General features: G+C 44.5%; 1 long non-coding RNA gene across 1 annotated transcript; it reads left to right on the forward strand.

Moving 5' to 3' along the window:
* The first annotated feature begins 424 nt into the window (after positions 1-424).
* On the forward strand, positions 425-2,035 carry LOC307022376. The gene is made up of 2 exons (XR_013803373.1): positions 425-622; positions 715-2,035. It is a non-coding gene; the product is annotated as an uncharacterized lncRNA (long non-coding RNA).
* The last annotated feature ends 10,406 nt before the right edge of the window (positions 2,036-12,441 follow it).

Below are 12,441 nucleotides of genomic sequence, written 5' to 3' on the forward strand. Positions count from 1 at the left end.
GGTTAACGTGAATGAATGAAATGAATAATTCTGCTAGTATAACAGTATGATGAGTTTTGCACTTCTTAATACATATTTTGCATTGTGTTTTACTGTGTGCAGGAGATAATGAAGAAAACCATATTCTTCCCAGGAAAGATGAGTGTCCTTCAGGAAGGGTCCATCTGGCCACCTGCGACAGGACCCTTCAGAGGAGGGTATGAGAATAACAAAAATCATTACCTTCAGGACAAGTCTGCCCCTCAGAAGCATGAGCATGTGAGGACGAATGCTCTCACTGAGGTCCTTCAGAGGGGAGGGGATGTATCCGACTGACTCGAGGTGATGGGGGAGTACGTGCTACAGTTCGGAAAATATAAGGGGAAACTGTACAGGTGGCTCCTTGAGAATGACGTCGGCTACATCCTCTACCTGATGAACAAGGTGGACGAGGAGGAGAGAGGTGGGACCTTCATCCCCCGAGGGCCTAGCAAGGACAGACTGCTGTTGTTTCTGGACTACGCCAGAAGCTTCCAGGAAATTCAGGATCTGAGGAAGTACCTGTGCTCCAGGAAGCCTGCCCCACCAGTGGCGTCAGAGGGGGAACATACTGTCGGCTTTGGAGCCAGGGCCAAAGACACCTGTAAGCAGATCTGGGATAGCAGGGCTGATGGTTATGCTGCCTTTGTTTTAGGAGTGAAGTGCATCACTAACAGCAAGATGTACAACCTTCAGGCAGCAGAGGGCTGAGTCCTGTCCACCACCTGCTGAAGGCTGCATTGCATCAGATACCTCCACTCTGACATCCAGCACTCCAGGTCAGCTCACAGTAATATGCAAATACTGCTTTAAGGTGAACATGACATTGACATAATAAATGTTATTGTTTAATCTCCTAGTGATGGAGGAGGACAAGGAGCTGTAGAGGGGGATGTTGAATCTGTCTCCTTCAAAATTCTACAACTTCTTAAATGCTGCTTCTTAATTTCGATGTGTATACGTCACTTGCCTGTTTGTATCTCATCATCCCAGATTCATCACCACATAATATGGCCCCTGTGGAAGCGCAGGGAGACACTGTCCTCGATGAAAGTATGGATATCTGAGTCACTGTATTATAGCAGTCGTAGAGCTTTATTCAATTTTATCTGATGTAACTATGATGTTTTACTTTGTTTTACAGCTCTGACTTGCCCAGTGCCTCCTTTCCCCTTAGCTCTGACTTGCCCAGGGTTGTATATCTACTGCCCCTCCAGAGTCTTATCCTTATATAATGCACAGGGCATGGAGAAGGAGATGACGTGGCCGGAGTTCCAGCAGTCGGACTTCTATGATGCTGAAAGGGACAGATGGATTGCAGACAAAAGGAAGCCCTAACCTACCCTCACATACACACATGCATGCGCCACTTCCTGGGTCTACTAAGTTTCATATTAACATACAAACTAAGACGTTTTGCCTGCAACAAAAATGAGACCCCTAAACTATCAGCCTTTTCACCATCCTGACATTCCTGCCAATAACAAAACAGTTTTGGTTAATGCCCCCAAAAAACTCAATTCATAATAAAGAATAATAATAATTTCAGGGATTTCTATAGGTCCTCCACTCCAATCTTGTCGGTGCTGGGGCCTGCACTAGAATGTTATATACTATACTAGAATAAATATAATTATTGCACTGCAATAAAGAAAAAAACAAATACCAAGTAATAGGGTATAAATCACTAAAATGAGAATAGAATGCAGAATAGTAACCATACAATAACATGAGGTGAAAAACATTTCAGATAATGGATGGTGGTGATATCAAATAAATCTATAACAAAACAATACACTATCTTCTTCTAAATTATAATATTACATATTAAGGTGCAATACAACATATCATAAAGTCCAAAAATACAAAGAATATAATATGGTTCAATTCTTTTTTCAGGATCTGATTGTTCTCTCTGTATTGTGTTTTCAGTATTTTTTATATATCTGTAGTTATATTTATATTATTTCCTATATTTGATGTTTCAGCTGTTTTTGAATAAATGATCTTGAATGCATCACTGTGACTGTCTTTACTTGATAGAGGAAGTAATAGTGATAGAATGAAGAATTAAGCACACTCATATGCTCTATGTAAACATCTGTACAATCAACATATTTCAAACATGTTTATAAGTAAAAATACAAAAAGATTATATAAAACATTATTATTACTAATATTAAGATATCATTATTTGTGTTATTATTGTTATGATTGCTATATAGTAAGGTTAAAATAACTTATAAGAAGCAGCAAGAAAGAATAATTCATTTCTAACTCCAAATATCTGTTTCAACTCTAAATTTAAACGTTTGAAAAGATAAATGTAGTATTTGTGTATAATGAGCAACATTTTGAAACCGAATGTGGGGATTTTTGTTTGGATCAGGTGGGATTCGAACCGTTGTTCTTTTGAAGAGGCTTCTGGCCAATAGAAAGTCTTCTATGGGTATACACGGCTTACCTTCGCATGTGAGGCAAACGTGATGACCACTACACTACAGAAACTGCTGAAAAGCTAATTACACGTTTGCGCGTAGATGCAACATTGATATTTAATTGTAAACCTTCAAAACGACGGACCACATGTTGATTTCTGAGACTCGGAGATATTTCACACTGGATCCAGTCACAGCTGCAGCGTCATGGACTTTCATAACAGCAACTGTATACTTAACCCAAATGCTATCCTGGATATGACATGTAACCCCTCGAAGAGCGCCACCTAGGGTTGACGTGCTAGGATTGCTGCAGGAGCATTCCTCGTTAGTATAGTGGACAGTATCTCTGCTTGTCACGCAGAAGACCGGGGTTCGATTCCCCGACGGGGAGATTTTTCAATAACTGCCGGACTTTATTCACCAAAGGTGGAAAGCATCTATCTACTCATGAACGAGGAGGCCACCAAGAGGCCCTTGGAAAAACTTTCAGATAAGTGCGTACATGAACCATGGCAACTGAACTTTCGTAAGGTCATCATTATAACATCCATGACAAAGCTACCAAGTTGAATTGAAGTACCCTAAGCATAACTGCTATTAACAACTTTCAGTTAACAGGACAACATGCCTCATCGATTTGAATACACGGAGAGCCAAAGCCGTACAATTCAAAAGCAATGCTCAGCAAACAATCGTCTTGCTCATCCAACAATTGTCTTGAAAAGACTCAACATTCAACTGCCCTATTTCTGAAAATGCTTTTTACTCTATCTAGATTCCCGATAACCTTTCTTGGTTGAGTTCTTTGAAGTTGATCAGGATCAAATAAGAGTGTTTCTGCCCAGTTTTGAGCCGGGGACCTTTCGCGCGTGAGGCAAACGTGATGACAACTACACTACAGAAACTGCTGAAAAGCTAAGTACACGTTTGCGCTTAGATGCAACATTGATATTTAATTGTAAACCTTCAAAACGACTAACCACATGTTGATTTCTGAGACTCGGAGAGATTTTACAATGGATACAGTCACAGCTGCAGCGTCATGGACTTTCGTAACAGCAACTGTATACTTAACCCAGATGCTATCCTGGATATGACATGTAACCCCTCGAAGAGCGCCACCTAGGGTTGACGTGCTAGGATTGCTACAGGAGCATTCCTCGTTAGTGTAGTGGACAGTATCTCTGCTTGTCACGCAGAAGACCGGGGTTCAATTCCCCGACGGGGAGAATTTCCAATAACAGCCGTACTTTATTCACCAAAAGTGGAAAGCATCTATCAACTCATAAATGAGGATGCCACCAAGAGGCCCTTGGAAACACTTTCAGATCAGCGCGTACCTGAACCATGGCAACTGAACTTTCGTACGGTCATCATTATAACATCCATGATAAAGCTACCAAGTGCTTGCTGAATTGAAGTACCCTAAGCATAACTTCTATTAACCACCTTTAATTGTTCACAAGACGACCTGCCTCATTGATTTGAATACACGGAGAGCCAAAGCCGTACAATTCAAAAGCAATGCTCAGCAAACAATCGTCTTGCTCATCCAACAATTGTCTTGAAAAGACTCAACATTCAACTGCCCTATTTCTGAAAATGCTGTTTACTAATAATAATAATAATAATGGCTTTAATTTATAAAGCACTTCATATTTGCATTCAAATCCCGAAGTGCTAACATCGTAAAAAGAATAACAAGCAATAAATAAAAATAAATAAGTAAAAAGAATAAATTAAGATAAAAGGGTGATAATAAATACATAAAAGGTCTAGGGAAAGGCTCTATTGAAGAGGTGGGTTTTGAGGCCTTTTTTAAAAACCTCCACGGTCTGTGGTGCTCTCATGTGGTCGGGGAGAGCGTTCCACAGACTGGGGGCAGCCGAGCAGAAGGCCCGGTCTCCCATGGTACGGAGCTTAGTCCTCGGGGGTTTGAGGAGGTTTGAGTTGCTGGAGCGGGTGGTCAGCACGGAGGTAAGGGGGGTGAGGAGTTCCTTGAGGTATGGAGGGGCTGTTCCATAGATACACTGGTGTGTGAGGACGGAGACCTTGAATTCGATCCTCAATTCCACGGGGAGCCAGTGTAGTGATTTCAGGATGGGGGTGATATGATCATATTTGCGCATCCTCATCAGGATCCTAGCAGCGCTGTTCTGGATGTACTGGAGCCTCTGGATGCTTTTCTTAGGGATCCCGATGAGGAGTGCATTGCAGTAGTCCAGCCTTGAGGAGACAAAGGCGTGGACTAGCTTTTCCGCGTCAAACAGAGTGAGTGAGGGGCGGAGTTTGGCGATGTTCCTGAGGTGATAGAAGGAGTTTTTGCACAGCTGTTTAATGTGGGCCTCAAAGGTCAGATGGGCGTCCATTTTCACACCCAAGTTGGTGACTGTTGAGGAGAGGGTAATGTCCTGGCCGGAGAAGGTGATGGTCGTGATGGTGGATGACCAAACCTGATGTGGGGTGCCAACTATAATGGCTTCGGTCTTGGAGCTGTTGAGTTTCAGGAAGTTTAGCTTCATCCACGCCTGTATCTCCTCCAGGCAGGTAGTGAGTGTGGGTGAAGGCAGGGCTGCAGAGGAGGTAGGGTTGATCCTGAGGTACAATTGGGTGTCATCAGCGTAACAATGGAATGATACTCCATGTCGGCTGATGATAGAGCCAAGGGGGAGCATATAGAGTGTGAAAAGGGTGGGGCCGAGAACTGATCCTTGAGGGACACCACAGGTGACGTTGTGGGTACCCGACTCTGCCTCACCCAAGGAGACGTACTCTGTTCTCCCGGTGAGGTATGATGTGAACCAGTCAAGGGGAGAGTCAGAGAGTCCGATGGTGGAGTGCAGACGATGGAGGAGGATGCCGTGATCGACGGTGTCGAAAGCTGCAGTGAGATCAAGGAGGATGAGGAGAGAGGGAGAGCCAGCATCAGCCGTCATCAGCAGGTCGTTGGTGACTCTGACCAGGGCAGTTTCTGTGCTGTGGCCTGAGCGGAAACCAGACTGGAACTTCTCAAATAGGTTGTTGGAGTTTAGGTGGTCCTGGAGCTGAGCAGCAACTATTTTTTCCAGCACCTTTGACAGAAATGGAAGGTTGGAAATGGGTCTATAGTTGGCCAGGACTCCCGGGTCAAGGGAGGGTTTTTTAAGACTAGGTTTGATGACAGCGGTTTTTAGGGCAGAGGGGACATGGCCAGACTGGAGAGAGAGGTTTGCGATCTTAGTGATCATGGGGCTCAGGGTGCAGATGTACGATTTCACCAGAGCTGACGGAAGGGGGTCCAGGACACAGGTGGAGGGCTTCATCCTCCTAACGATGCTCTCAACCTCTTGCTGAGAGATGACCGTGAAACAGCGAAGAGGCTGGGTTGTCCCAGGCTGTGGGTCAGCAGTTGGAACTGGAGGTGCAGAGGGGCTAGAGAGGATGGAGCGGATGGTGTCAACTTTATTTTTGAAGAAGGCGGCGAAGTTTCTACACTGCTTCTCAGTGGAGTCGGAGTGTAGAGGACTTTGGGGTTTGCGGAGGTGGTTTATTGTGGAGAAGAGTTGCTTGGAGTTTCCAGTACTGTTGTTGATGATGATGGAGTAGTACTGGGATCGTGCATCTCTGAGGGACTGTGCGTAGGCCTTCTGGTGTTCACGATAGGCTAACAGGTGAACAGTGAGTCCTGAGGCCTTGAGCCGCCGCTCAAGGACACGCCCAGCTGTCTTCATTCTCCGCAGCTCGCCGGTGTACCATGGGGCTGAGCGCGAGAAGGTGACCATCCTGGTTTTGAGGGGGGCGTGTAGATCAAGGAGACTGTTAAGGGACTGGTTGTAATATGCCACTGACTCATTTACTGATGAGAAGTTGGCAGAGGAAATATGCTGGAGGTCCAGGGTCATGATGTCCGGGTTGATGATCCTCAGGTTCCTGAAGCGGATTTGGCGTTTGGGCTTGCTGAGTGGAGACTGGAAAAACAGCTCCAAAGAGATGGTCTTGTGGTCAGACACCCCCAGGTCATACACTAGCAGATTGCTGATGGGGGCGGAGTTTGCGATGACCAGGTCCAGCGTATGGCCCTTGGCGTGTGTGGGGACATCAACATGCTGTGTGAGATTGAGACAGTCCAGGAGCAGCAGAAACTCCGTGGCAAAATGGCAGGAGGGGGAGTCGACGTGAATATTCAAATATCCAAGTATGATAATATTGGCAGAGGATGTGCATAGCGTAGTGAGAAGGTCTTGTATCTCTGGAATGAAAGCAGAATTGGGTTTGGGTGGCCGGTAGATCAGAAGTATTGTCAGAGCGAAGGGGGGTTTACATTTAAATGCAAGGCATTCAAAAGAGGACAATACAGGCAGGGGCAGGAGTGACTGTTCCAATTCCTTTCGGTAGATAACAGCTAGGCCTCCACCACGACCAGTGTTGCGGGCTTTCTCCAAGTAGCTGTAGCCAGGAGGGCAGGCTTCATTGAGTGTGGAGTAAACCTCTGGCTGATGCCAGGTTTCCGTGAGGCACATGAAGTCCAATTTCTCATCAGTGATGTGGTCTTGAATGAAGGATGCTTTATTGCTGAGAGATTGTGTATTCAAAAGTTCTATTTTGGCTTTAGAAGATGTGGTGAATCTCTGTAGGGGCCGGAGTAGGCTGTAATCCACTCCACGTTTTCCAGACTCCTTCGTGTGTGGTGGTGGTCTCGCGATGCTCTCCGTGTATTCATGCAGCGGTCTCGCGATGTTTCTGGCGCGATTTGACCCCACTGTAGCCGGGCTCTGATGACGCGTCAGATGTGCGACACGACGGCAGACAGAGTGGATGGATGGAATTTCTGCATCTCCGTGCTGGGAATATACAATTTGTCCTCTTCTTTGGCTTCGGTGGATATAGTGGTGTCGACGAAGAAGTGCAAGTTGTTTAATGACTGAGGTGCAGGTTGTAGTGTTGGAGTGGTTGAGACTCAGGGGTTTGGGAATGGAAAACTTCAACATAGCAACAGGTCGGGCGCCGAAGAAGTTTGGTAGCGGTGTTTAGCAGCGAGGGCTAACAGCAACGAGACAGCTAGAAGGCTATCCCGTTGGTATACCTCATGTCCGGGAAAGAAACAGAGGCTTGGGAGTCCGCCTGCTATCACAGTAGTAGCGGGAGAGAGGCAAGAAGTCAGCCGGAGATAGTCAGCGAGTTTGGGCGATACAGCAGGTGAGTTTGGGCGGTACAACAGGTGCCTCCCGACAGCCGTCGGGTCCAAAACCGTCAATGATCACGAGGTTTAAGATATAAAAGCACTTGTAAAACAGACTAAAAGTTTAGCCATGTAACTATAGCTTAAAAACAGATAAAATAGCTTAAAAGCAGATAAAATAGCTTAAAAGCAGATAAAAACTCTGAGGCGTAGGAGAAGCGGCGAACATACAAGCGCCAGCGTCCTCTCCCTGCTGTGTGTACTCTATCTAGATTCCCGATAACCTTTCTTGGTTGAGTTCTTTGAAGTTGATCAGGATCAAAGAAGAGTGTTTCTGCCCGGTTTTGAGCCGGGGACCTTTCGCATGTTAGGCGAACGTGATGACCACTAAACTACAGAAACTGCTGAAAAGCTAAGTACACGTTTCAGTGTAGATAAAATATTGATATTTAATTGTAAACCTTGAAAACGACGGACCAAATGTTGATTTCTGAGACTCGGAGAGATTTTACACCGGATCCAGTCACAGCTGCAGCGTCATGGACTTTCGTAACAACAACTGTATACTGAACCCAAATGCTATCCTGGATATGACCTGTAACCCCTTGAAGAGCCCCACCTAGTGTTGACGCGCTAGGGTTAATGCTACAGCATTCCTCGTTAGTATAGTGGACAGTATCTCTGCTTGTCACGCAGAAGACCGGCGTTCGATTCCCCGATGGGGAGATTTTTCAATGACAGCCGGACTTTATTCACCAAAGGTGGAAAGCATCTATCAACTCATGAACGAGGAGGCCACCAAGAGGCCCTTGGAAACGCTTTCAGATAAGTGCGTACCTGAACCATGGCAACTGAACTTTCGTAAGGTCATCATTATAACATCCATGACAAAGCTACCAAGTTGAATTGAAGTACCCTAAGCATAACTGCTATTAACAACTTTCAGTTCACAGGACAACATGCCTCATCAATTTGAATACACGGAGAGCCAAAGCCGTACAATTCAAAAGCAATGCTCAGCAAACAATCGTCTTGCTCATCCAACAATTGTCTTGAAAAGTCTCAACATTCAACTGCCCTATTTCTGAAAATGCTTTTTAATACATCTAGATTCCCGATAACTTTTCTTGGTGGAGTTCTTTGAAGTTGATCAGGATCAAAGAAGAGTGTTTCTGCCTAGTTTTGAGCCGGGGACCTTTCGCGTGTTAGGCGAACGTGATGACCACTACACTACAGAAACTGCTGAAAAGCTTAGTACACGTTTCAGCGTAGATAAAATATTGATATTTAATTGTAAACCTTCAAAACAACGGACCACATGGTGATTTCTGAGACTCGGAGAGATTTTACACTGGATCCAGTCATAGCTGCAGCGTCATGGACTTTCGTAACAGCAACTGTATACTTAACCCAAATGCTATCCTGGATATGACATGTAACCCCTCGAAGAACGCCACCTAGGGTTGACGCGCTAGGATTGCGGCAGGAGCATTCCTCGTTAATATAGTGGACAGTATCTCTGCTTGTCACGCAGAAGACCGGGGTTCGATTCCCCGACGGGGAGAATTTTCAATAACAGCCGGACTTTATTCACCAAAGGTGGAAAGCATCTATCAACTCATGAATGAGGATGCCACCAAGAGGCCCTTGGAAACACTTTCAGATAAGCGCGTAGCTGAACCATGGAAATTGAACTTTCGTAAGGTCATCATTATAACATCCATGACAAGCTACCAAGTGCATGCTTCAAATCATTGAAGGAGAACTACAATCAATGACCAAGGCCATGCGCTCAACGATTGCACTTTTGACAGACAAAATCAGGCAAGGAAAGATATCCCTTTATATTTTCCATTTTGACCAGACACATTTTGAGTAGAAACGAAAAGAAAGTCCTTGGTTGCAGAATTGAAGTACCCTAAGCATAACTGCTATAAACAACCTTCAGTTGTTCACAGGACGACAAGCATCTTCAATTGGAATTCTCAAAGAGCCAAAGCAGTACAATTCAAAAGCAATGCTCAGCAAACAATCGTCTTGCTCATCCAACAATTGTCTTGAAAAGACTCAACATTCAACTGCCATATTTCTGAAAGTGCTTTTTACTCTATCTAGATTCCCGATAACCTTTCTTGGTTGAGTTCTTTGAAGTTGATCAGGATCAAAGAAGAGTGTTTCTGCCCGGTTTTGAGCCGGGGACCTTTCGCGTGTTAGGCGAACGTGATGACCACTACACTACAGAAACTGCTGAAAGGCTAAGTACATGTTTGCGCGTAGATGCAATATTGATATTAAATTGTAAACCTTCAAAACGACGAACCACATGTTGATTTCTGAGACTCGGAGAGATTTTACACTGGATCCAGTCACAGCTGCAGCGTCATGGACTTTCGTAACAACAACTGTATACTGAACCCAAATGATATCCTGGATATGACCTGTAACCCCTTGAAGAGCGCCACCTAGGGTTGACGCGCTAGGATTGATAATAGAGCATTCCTCGTTAGTATAGTGAACAGTACCTCTGCTTTTCACGCAGAAGACCGGGGTTCGATTCCCCGATCGGGAGATTTTTCAATAACAGCCGGACTTTATTCACCAAAGGTGGAAAGCATCTATCTACTCATGAACGAAGAGGCCACCAAGAGGCCCTTGGAAACACTTTCAGATAAGTGTGTATCTGAACCATGGCAACTGAACTTTCGTAAGGTCATCATTATAACATCAATGACAAAGCTACCAAGTTGAATTGAAGTACCCTAAGCATAACTGCTATTAACAACTTTCAGTTCACAGGACAACATGCCTCATCGATTTGAATACACGGAGAGCAAAAGCCGTACATTTCAAAAGCAATGCTCAGCAAACAATCGTCTTGCTCATCCAACAATTGTCTTGAAAAGACTCAACATTCAACTGCCCTATTTCTAAAAATGCTTTTTACTCTATCTAGATTCCCGATAACATTTCTTGGTTGAGTTCTTTGAAGTTGATCAGGATCAAAGAAGAGTGTTTCTGCCCGGTTTTGAGCCGGGGACCTTTCGCGTGTGAGGCACACGTGATGACCACTACACTACAGAAACTCCTGAAAGGCTAAGTACATGTTTGCGCGTAGATGCAATATTGATCTTAAATTGTAAACCTTCAAAACGACGAACCACATGTTGATTTCTGAAACTTGGAGAGATTTTACACTGGATCCAGTCACAGCTGCAGCGTCATGGACTTTCGTAACAGCAACTGTAAAATTAAACCAAATGCTATCCTGGATATGACATGTAACCCCTCGAAGAGCGCCACCTAGGGTTGACGTGCTAGTATTGCTGCAGGAGCATTCCTCGTTAGTATAGTGGACAGTATCTCTGCTTGTCACGCAGAAGATCGGGGTTCGATTCCCCGATCGGGAGATTTTTCAATAACAGCCGGACTTTATTCACCAAAGGTGGAAAGCATCTATCTACTCATGAACGAGGATGCCACCAAGAGGCTCTTGGAAACACTTTCAGATAAGCGCGTACCTGAACCATGGCAACTGAACTTTCGTAAGGTCATCATGATAACATCCATGACAAAGCTACCAAGTTGAATTGAAGTACCCTAAGCATAACTGCTATTAACAACTTTCAGTTCACAGGACAACATGCCTCATCGATTTGAATACACGGAGAGCCAAAGCCATACAATTCAAAAGCCAAGTTCAACAAAAAATTGTCTTGCTCATCCAACAATTGTCTTGAAAAGACTCAACATTCAACTGCCATATTTCTGAAAGTGCTTTTTACTCTGTCTAGATTCCCGATAAACTTTCTTGGTTGAGTTCTTTGAAGTTGATCAGGATCAAAGAAGAGTGTTTCTGCCCGGTTTTGAGCCGGGGACCTTTCGTGTGTGAGGCAAACATGATGACCACGACACTACAGAATCTGATGAAAAGATAAGTACACGTTTGCACATAGATGCAACATTGATATTTAATTGTAAACCTTCAAAACGACGGACCACATGTTGATTTCTGAGCCTCGGAGAGATTTTACACTGGATCCAGTCACAGCTGCAGCGTCATGGACTTTCGTAATAGCAACTGTATACTGAACCCAAATGCTATCCTGGATATCACCTGTAAGTCCTCGAAGGGCACCACCTAGCGTTGACGTGCAAGGATTGCTGCTAGAACATTCCTCGTTAGTATAGTGGACAGTTTCTCTGCTTGTCACGCAGAAGACCGGGGTTCGATTCCCCGACGCGGAGATTTTTCAATAACAGCCGGACTTTATTCACCAAAGGTGGAAAGCATCTATCTACTCATGAACGAGGATGCCACCAAGAGGCCCTTGGAAACACTTTCAGATAAGCGCGTAGCTGAACCATGGAAATTGAACTTTCGTAAGGTCATCATTATAACATCCATGACAAGCTACCATCAATCAATCAATCAATGTTTATTTATATAGCCCAATATCACAAATGTTACATTTGTCTCAGTGGACTTCACAGTTTGTACAGAATATCAGTATGACAATACGACACCCTCTGTCCTTAGACCCTCACATCGTACAAGGAAAAACTTCCAGAGAAAACCCAGTTTAAAGGGAAAAATTGGAGAAACCTCAGGGAGAGCAACAGAGGAGGGATCCCTCTCCCAGGACGGACAGACGTGCAATAGATGCCGTGTGTAAATTGAAAAGATAATACATTTGCAACATAGGTAGTCCAAATGTTTGGAAATGCATGTGTGTATAATAGGAAGATGAATCCATGAGTATATCCATCCAGGACTTATGATCCAGGACCACAGCCACGACTCAAGATCCAGGACTCGCAATCCAT

Source organism: Notothenia rossii, assembly GCF_949606895.1.
Source record: "Notothenia rossii genome assembly, chromosome: 10".
Classification (NCBI taxonomy): Eukaryota; Metazoa; Chordata; class Actinopteri; order Perciformes; family Nototheniidae; genus Notothenia; species Notothenia rossii.